The sequence below is a fragment of the Schistocerca serialis genome, chromosome 10, assembly GCF_023864345.2.
Source record: "Schistocerca serialis cubense isolate TAMUIC-IGC-003099 chromosome 10, iqSchSeri2.2, whole genome shotgun sequence".
Lineage (NCBI taxonomy): Eukaryota > Metazoa > Arthropoda > Insecta > Orthoptera > Acrididae > Schistocerca > Schistocerca serialis.
The window spans coordinates 105,995,417-106,010,945 of record NC_064647.1 but is presented as its reverse complement, the minus strand read 5'-3'; positions in this window follow the sequence as shown (position 1 = coordinate 106,010,945).

The window sequence follows — 15,529 nt, the reverse complement described above, 5'->3', positions numbered from 1 at the left end:
GCAGGTTTGAACTGTTCAGAAGTTGATCAGGAACAAATCCAAGGAAAAATGAACGTAAGTCCAAGAATGCATTAAGTTGTTTCTTAGTATGTGGGTATGGAAAATTTTTGATGGCATTTTTCTTATCAGGGTCACGTGTTGTCCAATTAAGGGTAATGAAATGATCAAGAAATTTAACTTTCTCGTCGACAAATATAGATTTTTGTAAATTAGCTGTTACTCTTGCCTTTGAAAATTTGTGTAGCGTCTTTTCTAGTAACTGTGTGTGTTTTTCTCGTGCCTATGTAGCTTTTAGTAGATTGTCAACATATGGCGTAACTTGGTCAAGTACATCAGGTTCCAGTATCATATCGACTGCAGTTTTCAGTACTGCTGTACTTACATTTAAACCAAATGGCAGGACACAGAACTGATTGCTTCTACCAGCAAACATAAAGACAGTATATTTCCTAGATTCTTCAGCGGTTCTCACCTGCCAGTAGGCGCTTTGTAGATCATACTAGTGCGGAATTTAACTCTAAAAAAATATCTGTAATTGCTATTTCAAGCTCTCTGGGTGAGTTTGTACAGGGATGATAATTTAGTTAACAGCCCTTGCATCCAAAACCAAACGAACATTACCTCCATGTTTTGTACACGTTAACAGCGGACTGCGATAAGACAACGTTGATGGTTCAGTTATGTGCCACTGTAGCGTCTGTTTTATTTCACAACTAAATGCTGCTTTTTTTCGGGTATAAGATAGAGTACGTATTGAAGCAATGACTGTCATGGGGCTGGATATTTATATGGTACTAATGATAGCACATTTTTCACTACAGAGATGTACATACTTCAACAATAATTCTTTTAACTCATTGGATTGTGATGAGTTAATAGTGGTTGACTCTCTATACCACCAACTTGACTACTATGTGGAGCTGTGTTACAGGTGGATATGGTTTGGATTTTAATTAACTTAACTTTTATCCCTTGACAGTACTTACCATGGTTCAAATTTGCCTTTATCAAATCTATGGTGATTCTTCAGTTATCGACATTCAGACTGTATTTACGCATGGAGTAGTCTATTACCATGCCATTCTCGTGCAAAATGTATAGGCCCAAAATACACTTGATCTAGTCCAAGTGCGTTTAAGAACTGTCATTGCATTACGCCATTTTCAAATGTTACTTCTACCTGTGGCTGGACCCTGACATGTCGCGATTTAACTCCGATAGTGCCCAGAATTTGTCACTTCTAGACAGGGTACGGAGATACCTTTGTAACCTCTCTTACTTTATTATGTAAGCTGGTGAACATAATACTTACCATAGGATCTGTATCAAGCACAACGCCGGTTGGTACACCTCCTATTAAACCATATACAGTAGCCTGTACAATTTGCTTGCTTTGCTCACTAGACTGAAAGTGATTGGTTGCTAATTATTCTCTGATATCACGTGATGGGCCAAAATGAAACTGTATTACACGAATGTCTTCTTGGTAGTCTGTTTCATCTTAACATATTGCCACAGTAGTCGGATTGTACTTAAGATGTATTGAACGTGTGTTTGATGTTATCATTATGTGTTGCCTATGTGTTGCCTATGTGTCCTATTTGTACAGAAAGCAGATGGCAGTTATAAGGGTCGAGGGGTATGAAAGGGGAGCAGTGTTTGGGAAGGGAGTGGAGACAGGGTTGTAGCCTATCCCCGATGTTATTCAATCTGTATATTGAGCAAGCAATAAAGGAAACAAAAGAAAAGTTCGGAGTAGGTATTAAAATCCATGGAGAAGAAATAAAACTTTGAGGTTCGCCGATGGCATTGTAATTCTGTCAGAGGTAGCAAAGGACTTGGAAGAGTAGTTGAACGAAATGGAAGTGTCTTGAAAGTAGGGTATAAGATGAATATAAAAAAAAGCAAAACGAGGATAATGGAATGTAGTCTAATTAAGTCGGGTGATGCTGAGGGAATTAGATTAGGAAATGAGACACTTAAAGTAGTAAAGGAGTTTTGCTATTTGGGGAGCAAAATGACTGATGATGGTCGAAGTAGAGAAGATATAAAATGTAGACTGGCAATGGCAAGGAAAGCGTTTCTGAAGAAGAAAAAGTTGTTAACATCGAGTATAGATTTAAATGTCAGAAAGTCGTTTCTGAAAGTATTTGTATGGAGTGTAGCCATGTATGGAAGTGAAACGTGGACGATAAATAGTTTAGACAAGAAGAGAATAGAAGCTTTCGAAATGTGGTGCTACAGAAGAATGCTGAAGATTAGATGGGTAGATCACATAACTAATGAGGAGGTACTGAATAGAATTGGGGAGAAGAGGAGCTTGTGGATCGGTTGGTAGGACATGTTCTGAGACATCGAGGGATCACCAATTTTGTATTGGAGGGCAGCGTGGAGGGTAAAAATCGTAGAAGGAGACCAAGAGATGAATACACTAAACAGATTCAGATGGATGTAGGTTGCAGTAGGTACTGGGAGATGAAGAAGCTTGCACAGGATAGAGTAGCATGGAGAGCTGCATCAAACCAGTCTCAGGACTGAAGACCACAACAACAACAACATGTGTCCTTTCAAACCATATGTCGTAGTGTACCACAGATGCTGCACGCGGCTAAAATTCAGATGTGAGTTGCAGAGATGCTATTTACCATGTGCAGACATCATGAGCAGTTTGAGTGGCAAAGACTATTTTGATAGCAGCCAGTCACAATAAGAGGAGTTGAAGGCCATCAGAAATGGAATTCATTGTTAAAAGTAATGGAATCATTCTAAATTTTCTTAGTAAATGGTGCCTGAATTGTTTTACAAGGGACTGAATGAGTTGTGGTCGAACTGTTATTGGGGAAGAGTCAATGTAGAAGAGCCTGAGTGGACTGGGTGCTCTCAGAACAGGTGACATGTGAATAGCTAACTGTACCGGCACTAACCGCAGTGGTATAGTAGAACTTGCAGTTTGAGTTAAGTTTCTTTTTGTATGAGTATTGTTTGACTTGAAGTATTCAGTGGATATGTATCGTGACTTTCCACTAGTCAATACTTAGTAAGCCGTTAACGTGGTGAATTTTTTAGGTAACCGGAGAGATACGGCCAGTTGATTGTGAGGAGTGGGTTAAATATTTACTGGAAGCGAGAGATATATAGTGCAGGCTGTACAGAGACCGGATTCTGGTTAAAGAGTCGTGATTGTAAATGGGGCTCACACGCTGATCTAAATGTTTGTCTAAGTTCATGTCAGTGTCTCTGTCTACGAACTCATTAACGGTTGAGTGTTGCAAATAATAATTGTTTGGTGTGGGAATAGTAATTGTTTGGTACACACTGACAGAATCGAGTGTTCGACATGGAGAGCTGTAGAATTATTCACTCACTGAGAGACTAGTTTGGTGCGTTATTGTCGTAAAAAGGTGACTGGTTTTCGCTTTGAGTAATAGAAGTCAACTAGCGACGACTGGTATCTCGCTGGCACTAACGAATTTTGGAATTTGATAATGGATTGGTGATACATTGGTAATTTGGCCCACTCGTTGCCAAGATGTTACATGAAAAACCGACTCATAATTAGTTGAAACCCTTTACTTATGCATATCAGGTCTTTATCATTACTTACACTTTTCTGTAACGAATGGTCGCAATCAGCCAGCATCTCAAGAAGTTTAATTTTGCTACTGTTGTTTAAGTGGTATGGTACAATGTAGTGGTGACACATAGGCTTTATTGTATACATTTTTTGTGGGTTAGGGCATGCTGTCACTCGTTCACTATGACCGACTTCTTTATACAAAAGAAAAACAAACTGAGGTGTGTTAAACTGAAAAAAATGTTTTGGTTCTTAATTTCAAAGAAAATTGAAATTATCCCCATAAATTAAAGAATGGCAAAAGACCTTCTCTACCTAAAGAAAGCAAGGGAATTATTTGAATGGAAATAATAAAATTTCGATTCTTGATTTTCTGGCACTCCTGCGCAAATAATCCATTCCCACGAGTATTAACATCCATAGTTCTGATCCATAGCATAGAACTGATTCAATCATTACCTTACCTACTCTTTTCTTATTGCTGTTGGAAATATTCTTATCCCACCTAAAAGAATTCATACACCCTAACACTTTTCTGCTTTGCTGTAGTCTGTATTTTACTTCTGTATGGCCCAATCCATTTTTATCAATATGTGCCCCGAGATATTTAAATTTCTCTACCTGTCTCATAGCTGCTTTGTCACTGATGTGTACTTCAAATTTGGCATCACTATTCACCACCAGATATTCTATTTTTGTTAGACTCATTTGTAGTCCCCATTTTTTTGTATTCCTGATGTAATCGTCGTATCATGAACTCAAGGTCATAAACATCTTGTGCTATAATAGCTCGATCGTCAGAAAATCTTAATGAAAATATCTGTAAGTCTTTGACAGTGATTTTCATTGCTCTGCAACTGTTCTTCCAGTTTCGCAGAGCCACTTCTACATATAAATTGAACAAGATAGGTATACTGCAACCTTGTCGCAAACCTTCAGTGACATTAACAGGTTCTGATAACTCTGAACCTCGTTTAATCTGTGCCACATTATGTCTGTACATTTTAATAATAATTTGTAAAAGGTGATCATCCATACCTGTATCTTTCATAGCTTCCCACAGTTTAGATCTGGGGACTGTATCGTAAGCTTTTACTAAATCTGCAAACGCAATGTGTAGCTTCTCTACTGCTATAAATTTCTCCATTAGTTGCTGCAGAATAAACAGGTTATCGGTGCATGATCTGTTCTGCCTAAACTCTCTCTGGTCTTCCCCTATATGGTGGCCAACATTTTGTCTAACTTTTTCAAACATTATCTTGCCAAATAAGCGACACATTGTACAGTTGACACTAATGCCTCTATAGCAGTTTATGTCTTATTTCCTTTCTTGAAAATAGAAACCATATATGACTTTTTCCATTCTGAGGGAATTTCAATCCTTTTACAACAGTTGTTCATCAGGCAAGTTATTTGTTTCTTCAGATATCTTCCTCCAGCCTTCAATAATTCTAGAGGAATGTTTTCTGGACCAGATGAGCGGCCATTCTTCATTTTAATTACTGCACAACTCACTTCCTCTATTGTAATGTTTATATTTCGATCAGTTACTTCCGTCTTCTCTTCATTCTCTTGCGTGTAATATGGGCTATCTTCAGTTAAAAGGTCTGCATAATGCTTTTTCCATCAATTATTGATTTCTGCTGTAATGATGGTCTCTCCCATGTATATCTGTGGATATCTAATGCTTTGTTTACTTCTATTTTCTTCATACTAGTTACTGTCCTCCACACTTCTGTTGTGTCTGATCCGCCTATTAGACTCTCAATTTCAATACATTTCCATTCCCACATCTTGTTCTTTTCTAATTAAATTCTGTTTCTTAATTCGTAATTTGTTGTCTGGTTTTTTTGCCTGTCCTGTTGTGATTTAGTTGATAACCATTTTTTGTAGAGATTTTTCATTTCCCTAACCAACATCTTCAGGTCATCAGACATCCATGAAGGATCCTGTTTACCTGCACTCTTACTCTCAGTCCCTAGTACCTCTGGAGAAATTTTTGTAAGTGCTTTTTTAATACTTTAATATTCTACTTCAACATTGTCATCTTCTGGAATCGCTTTTAGTTCATTTTATAATCTATGTTGAAATAAATCCTTGATGCTGAACTGCTTCAGGAGAAAGAGCGTATACCTTGCCTGCCCTAATTTCTCATGGTTGCTGTGGTCAGCCACTTGTCCAGTTGTTGATGGTTTTCTTATAAACGGGTATGTCAACTTTGCTAAAACTGAGTAGTTGGCTCCCCGCATGATTCTACAGTCTTGAACTACCATTTTTGGCCGTTGCTTGGTAATGATGTAATCAATTATTGACTTCTGCTGTAAAAATGGTGACTGTCATGTATATCTGTGGATATCTTTATGTGAATAGAGTATGTCCACAATTTTCAAGTCATATTGGTTACAGAATTCTACAAGATTTTCTCCAGAACTATTAATGACATTTTCTCCATATCTTCCTACTACTGTATAATTTACTTGTGAGCCAACCCTCGCATTAAAATCTCCTGCTATTATTACTTCTTGGTACTTTTTGACTTGGTTGAGTAGATAGTCTAATTTCTGGTAGAAATGGTCTTTGGTTTGCTGTGCCACATCATCGTTTGGTGCATACACCCCTGTTATAACTGTTTCAGTGCCATATACCTTGATGGTAATAGTGACAATTCTTCGCATATAAATGCATAGTCCTTGATGTAAGTGCTCAGAGCTTTGTTAATTAGAATGGAAAGACCTGCTTTTGCTGGTTTATGTTTATCAACTCTACGTCTACATCTACATACATACTCCGCAATCCACCATACGGTGCGTGGCGAAGGGCACCTCGTACCCCAACTAGCATCTTCTCTCCCCATTCCACTCCCAAACAGAACGAGGGAAAAATGACTGCCTATATGCCTCTGTACGAGCCCTAATCTCTCTTATCTTTGTGGTCTTTCCGCGAAATGTAAGTTGGCGGCAGTAAAATTGTACTGCAATCAGCCTCAAATGCTGGTTCTCTAAATTTCCTCAGTAGTGATTCACGAAAAGAACGCCTCCTTTCCTCTAGAGACTCCCACCCGAGTTCCTGAAGCATTTCCGTAACACTCGCATGATGATCAAACCTACCAGTAACAAATCTAGCAACCCGCCTCCGAATTGCTTTTATGTCCTCCCTCAATCCGACCTGATATTAGTGTTTTATAAGCGATCTCCTTTACAGATGAACCACATCTTCCCAAAATTCTACCAATGAACCGAAGACGACTATCCGCCTTCCCCACAACTGCCATTACATGCTTGTCCCACCTCATATCGCTCTGCAATGTTACGCCCAAACATTTAATCGACGTGACTGTGTCAAGCGCTACACTACTAATCGAGTATTCAACCATTACAGGATTCTTTTTCCTATTCATCTGCATTAATTTACTTTTATCTATATTTAGAATTAGCTGCTTTTTTTTACACCAATCACAAATCCTGTCCAAGTCATCTTGTATCCTCCTACAGTCACTCAACGACGACACCTTCCCGTACACCACAGCATCATCAGCAAACAGCCGCACATTGCTAACCACCCTATCCAAAAGTTCATTTATGTAGATAGAAAACAACAGCGGACCCACCACACTTCCCTGGGACACTCCAGATGATACCCTCACCTCCGATGAACACTCACCATCGAGGACAAAACTGGATGAAATTTCCATATTTCTCATTCCCTTGTCCCTTCTTTTTTGTTTCTGACAGAATAATTATGTCCACCTTCAGTCGACTAATTTCGTTCTCTATTTCGGTGTGTTTATTTGTCAGGCTTTGAACGTTCCATGTACCAACTCTCAATGTCCTTTTCCTTGCCAATAATTGTCGTAAAGAGTTTCTATCCGATTTCCGAGGCTCCGCTTTAGATTCTCGAGCTTGTAGGAGTTTTTTTGTGGATAATGGGGTGCTGGCCCATTGACTCAACCCCCAACTTGGAGGACCAGGATTTGATTGGCTTCACCCCCCTTCCCTAGATGGGACACATTTCGTTTGGCTCCTCTGCTGAGTCCTGTCCGACTTGGGTGACCCTGCCAGTAGCTACGCTACCGCCGGCATAGCCCTCAACTTCGTTGGAGCATGAAAACCCTCCCGCCCGGTACTGAAGGTACCTTCGATAAGGCAGTGTCCCTTGGGAGGGACACTAATGATGAAATAAGAGTTAGTGTTATATCCTAGCCAGTAATGCCACCCGAGCCCGCTGCCAAAAGGTTGGCAGCATCAAAGTCCGGACGCCGTCCGCATAAGCAGCGCCAGCGAGACAGGAAATCGCCGCAAGTCTGCGCGCGCCACCGCTGGCTTCTGGTTTCTTAAGAGCTGGAGTCGCGAGCGCTAGGACAGTTCTGTATTCGCCGCTCAGTTGTATACTCGCCACCGAATTGTGTACTTGCTAGTCAGTTGTGTGTTCATCGCAGCAGAGTTGTTGTTTGTCGTCAGCCGACGTTGACCTAGCCACTCCGACTCGAACTAGACAGATTTCTGTAGACACGGAGTTCACTACTGTGTTTCTGTATCTTCGTTAATAAAGATAAGTACCGACTTTTATTTAATCAGAGTGTTTGGGTTTTCATCTTTCTGTTCACGGTTCCAGCGGACCGGTCGGACCGCTATTAAAAGTGTGGCGGTGACTTCGTAAGCCGTTTCTACAGCGAATTGTTTGTCGCTACGAACGCCGCCACAAAAGTTAGAATGAAGGAAAATGATACAGTGATAGACAGTGAAAGAAAATCATTAAAATGGTACGAACATATGATGAGAATGCCAGATCATCGGCGGCCAGAAGAAGGTTTATGAATGGAAACCACCCAGCAGGCTTAAGCGCGAAGACCACGACGTTCTTCGATAGACTATATAAATGGAGTAATGGAACATCACAGCATCGACAAGGAAGATGCACTGGATAAAAAGGCTTGGCGGAGGATAACAGGAATACAACAAGATGTTATTATTTAATCTTTATATTAATTAATCCTGCAATAATAATAATAAAATTCATTAAAGAAGATATCACTGGTTATTACCAAACAGAGATGGTATTTGATGCTAATATTTAAGTGTGCAAAGTTCAAATGTTTAGTAGCTTTGAAACGTCCCCTTAGAAAAATTAGTGAATTACTGTGCTGGTAAACCCCTTACGTTATTTGATTTTCAAACAGCTGAGCAAAACTGAACGTACTCAGACATTTCTCTCTTTACTTATTCTGATCATCACTAAACTGACACACAATATTTTTAGCGCAAAGCAATCTAACTTTTAACAATCCCTACAAAAGAATGGCCCTGACTAACAATAACCTATACCTTTCATGAATCACTTACCTCACAAAAATCTTCATTACTCGAACTACTGCAATACAGCGAGCGCCAATACTGCCAGCTAAATAAAAGATTCTAACTACTGAAGTCACTGACTACTGATAGGCATAGTTAGCAAATGAAAGATTTTGATAAAGAACAAACAATGTATTTACCTTAATAGTGTTCAAAAGTCATAATATATATATATATATATATATATATATATATATATATATATATATATCAGTTCATGACATCCAGTCTTACAAATTTACTGTCTCTGATGGACACACGTCCAGATCATCCGCTCTCAAAACTCCGCCATCTCTCTCCCCACATCCACCACTGCTGGCGGCTCACCCCCAACTGTGCAACACTACGCGCTGTTAACAGCCAACTGCCCAACACTACAATAGCATATACTCCAACAATGCAAACCAACCACAGCCTTCACACAGCACAGTCAGTGATTTTCATACAGAGCGCTACGTGGCGGTGGCGTTACCAACATAAAAACGTAAACAGCCTACTTACAGTTTAACACCAGGTCTGAGATAATATTATCAGAAAGAAATTATTAACTTAAGTATAGAAACATTCAAAGCAGTTCGTTTATCTTACAGACACAAGATATCAAGAGAATAATTCTGGATTATTTATCTGAAGTACTAATAAATAGACGTGTAGCGAAGACATTAATTTTATTGCGCGAACCAAACAGTCTGTAGCGAAAGATTATTGTATTGTTGACTGAGTAAACAGTTACATCTCTGGATCTTAATTTGACGACAGTCTTCTTTAATAAGAAGCTTCTTTAATAACCAGGCTCGTAAGTAAGCAGTTATTTACCTGACATCAGATTATGACAAAACATCGTAAGTGGAAGGTGATTGGCAGTCTTGTGATCAGTTAAAACGTATATTGAGTCAACGTCATTTCGATACAGACAACGAGGATACAAATGCTTCAACGGCGCGCGTAGAACTTCGACCATAAATATAATAGACTGGCCCTGACGTCATTTTCGTGGCTCCAACATCTCTGGGCTAAAGTCACGTGAATGTTTGCAAAACATGGTTGTTTCGTGTTGCGCTTATGGCTGTACTCAGCGTTTTGTCGGGGGAAATGGCATTACATTTCACATGTAAGTGTTCCTATGACAGTGCAGATGCGTTTACTGAAATCTGCTGACGTGACTTTTATATGTTTTTTACACTTGAAATAATCACGTAAATTAAAGTGTTGATAGTGATGCCTGTAAAGTCAGACTCATATTACATTTTGGAAAGTATCTGTGATAGGACATCACACACATCCATGCCCGAGGCAGGATTCGAACCTGCGACCGTAGCGGTCGTGCGGCTCCAGGCTGAAGCGCCTAGAACCGCTTGGCCACCAGTGGCCGGCTACTCATAGGTTCCCTAAGGATGAAAACCGAAGGCAGCTTTGGTGGATACAGGCCCTGAAGCGCATAAACTTTAAGCCATCTGCACATACGCGCCTTTTTGTATATACAAGTGAAATTATAAGAAGGTAAGAGCACCTATAGTCGACACATGAAGAGAATTTTTTTTTACCTTCTAATACTATTAAATAAATGTATGCTCTAAAATTATTTTCTGAAACTTCAAAGTCTCACCTTTCATATAAAATATCATTTTTTTTAAACTGATAGTTTAAACTTTTCTAAAAATAGTAGGAACTGAACCTTTGAAGTGCACCTAAAATTGATACTCTAAAATGGGCCTGCTCCTAATTTTGGCACCTATAGTTGAAATAGTTCCCATATCCCATTTTCTTTTATAAGTGACTAGAGCTCAAAATGCGGCGAATCCAATATTTAAAGTTTTGACACGAGCCCACTCTTACTGTTTAAAAGAATTTTATCGAAATTTTACTTTAATTGATAGTTTATAGTAATTTCGCCCCACTGCCCACCAGAGGGGCGTTCGATGTATTTGTAAGATTTTATAAATGGTACTGTGAACAAATCAAGGTCAAATGTAGTTCTGACATAATTTTTCGCAAATAAAAAAGTAATTTTTGTTGGAAGCGTTTGGCAGTCAACTGAGAAATGTGGGTAAAATACGATACAAACATAGAATGGCAGACCGCTGGTTTGAAATCCCGCCACGGTTTTGCCAACAGTCACGTGGTTATTGTTGGTGCCACACCAGCCCTATAGCTTCTGCACAGCAAGGCCAGTCTACTAGTATCTATGGTCGAAGGGGTAGAAGCATTTTCTAATCGGAATTATTTTAGATTTACTTGTTTAAAAGATATCATATGATATTTTTGTTGGAATTCATAACATTTGTTAGATAACTGCAAATACGTACTGCGATGTTTTTGTTGTGTTAACGTAGCGCGTATACCCTTGTTCATTATATACAGGGAATTTATTTTAATTAGTGATTATAATAACCGTATACATAATGTGCGTAAATTCGTTAAAAAACAGTGTATACATTTATGTGCTAGCTTCAACTGCAATATTAAGATCTATTCCAAATTTGCAATTTCACACGTACAAAGTGTCCAAGAACTAATATTTCTGATCGCTTACGATTCAGATGGGTGCACATAAATGATTGTAAGACTATAATAACTTAAGTAAAATCATTTTGAGCTGGAACGGAGTAATCTCAGACGATTACTTAATCAGAACTTATGCACATAGCAACGATTTCGTCTTTTGTAGTAATTATTAACAAATTGTGTCACACATAGGACATTATGTATAGTCTGATACTTATAGTATAAGTGGTATTTGTTGTATGAAGCTTATACTGGTTTCAGGCTTGTGTAATTAATTACTGTGTAAGGTTAACTGCTGCCCGAATTCATTGTACACTGAAGTAGAGCCAAAGAAACTGGAACACATGGCTAACACTGTGTAGGGCCCTCGCGAGCACGCCGGAGTGTCACCACACAACATGGCATGGATTAATATCTGAAGTAGTGCTGGAGAGAATTGACACCATAAATTTTGCAGGGCTGTCCATAAATCAGTAAGAATATGAGGAGGTGGAGAGCAACACGTTGCAAGCCATTCCAGATATGCTCAATAATGTTCATGTCTGGGGAGTTTGGTGGCTAGCGGAAGTGTTTAAATTCAGAAGAGTGTTCTCGCTGCCACTCTGTAGCAATTCTGAACATGTGTGGTGTTGCATTGTCCTGTTCAAATTGTTCAAGTCCGTCAGAATGCAGAATGGACATAAATGGATGCAGTGGATCAGACAGGATGCTTACTTACGTGTCACTTGTCAGAGTCGTATCTAGACGTATAAATGTTCCCATTTCATTTCAACTGCACACATCTCACACTATTACAGAGCCTCCACCAGCCTGAACAGTCCAATGCTAACATGCAGGGTACATGGATTCATGAGGTTTTCTCCATACCCGTACACGTCAATCCGTTCGATATAAATTGAAACGAGACTCGTCCGACCAGACAACACGTTTCCAGTCATCAGTAGTGCAATGTCGGTGTTGATGGACCCAGGCCAGGTGTAAAGCTTTGTGTCGCGCTGTCTTCAAGGGTACATGTACATCTACATCTACATCCATACTCCGCAAGCCACCTGATGGTGTGTGACGGAGGGTACCTTGAGTACCTCTATCGGTTCTCCCTTCTATTCCAGTCTCGTATTGTTCGTGGAAAGAAGGATTGTCGGTATGCCTCTGTGTGGGCTCTAATCTCTCTGATTTTATCCTCATGGTCTCTTCGCAAGATATACGTAGGAGGGCACAATATACTGCTTGACTCCTCGGTGAAGGTATGTTCTCGAAACTTCAACAAAAGCCCGTACCGAGCTACTGAGCGTCTCTCCTGCAGAGTCTTCCACTGGAGTTTATCTATCATCTCCGTAACGCTTTCGCGATTACTAAATGATCCTGTAACGAAGCACGCTGCTCTCCGTTGGATCTTCTCTATCTCTTCTATCAACCCTATCTGGTACGGATCCCACACTGCTGAGCAGTATTCAAGCAGTGGCGAACAAGCGTACTGTAACCTACTTCCATTGTTTTCGGATTGCATTTCCTTAGGATTCTTCCAATGAATCTCAGTCTGGCATCTGCTTTACCGACGATCAACTTTATATGATCATTCCATTTTAAATCACTCCTAATGCATACTCCCAGATAATTTATGGAATTAACTGCTTCCAGTTGCTGACCTGCTATATTGTAGCTAAATGATAAGGGATCTTTCTTTCTATGTATTCGCAGCACATTACACTTGTCTATATTGAGATTCAATTGCCATTCCCTGCACCATGCGTCAATTCACTGCAGATCTTCCTGCATTTCCGTACAATTTTCCATTGTTACAACCTCTCGATACACTACAGCATCATCTGCAAAAAGCCTCAGTGAACTTCCGATGTCATCCACAAGGTCATTTATGTATATTGTGAATAGCAACGGTCCTAGGACACTCCCCTGCGGCACACCTGAAATCACTCTTACTTTGGAAGACTTCTCTCCATTCAGAATGCGTTCTGTTATCTAGGAACTCTTCAATCCAATCATACAATAGGTCTGATAGTCCATATGCTCTTACTTTGTTCATTAAACGACTGTGGGGAACTGTATCGAACGCCTTGCGGAAGCCAAGAAACATGGCATCTACCTGGGAACCCGTGTCTATGCCTCTCTTGAGTTTCGTGGACGAATAGCGCGAGCTGGGTTTCACACGATCGTCTTTTTCGAAACCCATGCTGATTCCTACAGAGTAGATTTCTAGTCTCCAGAAAGGTCATGATACTCGAACATAATACGTGTTCCAAAATTCTACAACTGATAGACGTTAGAGATATTGGTCTATAGTTCTGCACATCTGTTCGATGTCCCTTCTTGAAAACGGGAATGACCTGTGCCCTTTTCCAATCCTTTGGAACCCTACGCTCTTCTAGAGACCTACGGTACACCGCTGCAAGAAGGGGGACAAGTTCCTTCGCGTACTCTGTATAAAATCGAACTGGTATCCCATCAGGTCCAGCGGCCTTTCCTCTTTTGAGCGATTTTAGTTGTTTCTCTATCCCTCTGTCGTCTATTTCGATATGTACCATTTTGTCATCTGTGCGACAACCTAGAGAAGGAACTGCAGTGCAGTCTTCCTCTGTGAAACAGCTCTGGAAAAAGACATTTAGTATTTCGTCCTTTAGTCTGTCATCCTCTGTTTCAGTACCATTTTGGTCACAGAGTGTCTGTACATTTTGTTTTGATCCACCTACCGCTTTGGCTTTGATGCCTTCTGGAAGTATAATGAACATTGATGCTTGTTTCACACGTACTGTCTGAGTTCTGAAACTTAAGCGTCAAGTATACTGTGGTTCCTCTTTCTCCAAGCAAATTATTCTTTGAGGGTAGGTTTTTCCTGTTGTAGCTTTGGGTGCTTTTTCTCACAAAGAAGTATGTTTCTTCATAGGCTATTCATCTGGATACTGAGTTCTCGTATTTAAAGAATTCAGTGCACAATTGTTTTCTCTTGTGTTTGCTGTGGAAGTAACTGGCACAGCTGAGGCCGATTGTGCACGTTTTTTGTAACGCGTCTATTAACTATCTGGCAAAATTTAAGGCCTAGCAAGGTATTAATTTAACATTCAGTGCAGCCGAACGCGGTGAACCACGTAGGTCAACTGAAAAGATGGCCCCAGGCGCCGAACAAAGACTGGGAAAACCGGGGGTGAGTGGGCGGGACTTGTTCCGGGTGAAATCCTACCGCTAACGAGTCCTGTCGACGAGTCGGCTCGCCTTCCTGCAGCAACCCTGGTCGTCATACCGCCGTGTTAACACTTTGGTCGGCATCAAGCGGTTAAGAAAGACATCCATCTGGTAGTGAAACCTGTTGGGCGCTGCGAAGACTTAGCCATGTACTTAAGCCACAGCTGGGGCTGGTTATTGTACCGGTGCTATTTAATGCAGTTGTTCGGCGCATACCTTGAAGAGATTATTGCGAAAGGCTTAGATGGGAAAAGAGGAATATGTATCGTTGGAAAGAGAATAGAATGTATAAGATTTGCTGATGATATGGTATTAGTGGCAGAAAGTGAGCTGACAGTGGATAACGTGCTGAAAGATCTGATTGAAGCTTGAGTGGAATATGGGATGCAAATAAACACAGCAGAAACAAAGAGTATGGTCATCAGTACAAGACGCAGACTGTCCAATATTAAAATAGGACAGCCTACCATTAGCCAAGTTCAAAAATGGTTCAAATGGCTCTGAGCACTATGGGACTCAACTGCTGAGGTCATTAGTCCCCTAGAACTTAGAACCTAAGGACATCACACACATCCATGCCCGAGGCAGGATTCGAACCTGCGACCGTAGCAGTCGCGCAGTTCGAGACTGTAGCGCCTAGAACCGCTCGGCCACTCCAGCCGGCTGGAGATGATGTCTGCTGAAGGTTGTAAGAGGACATCACAAACATCCATGCCTGAAGCAGGATTCGAACCTGCGACCGAAGGGGTCTTGCAGTTCCAGACTGCAGCGCCTTTAACCGCACGGCCACTTCGGCCAGCCATTAGCCAAGTAAGTGCATTTAAATATCTTGGAAGCACAATAACTGAAGACTTGAGATGTCACAAGGAGGTGGAAGCTCGAATTGGCATAGCGAAGGAGGCGT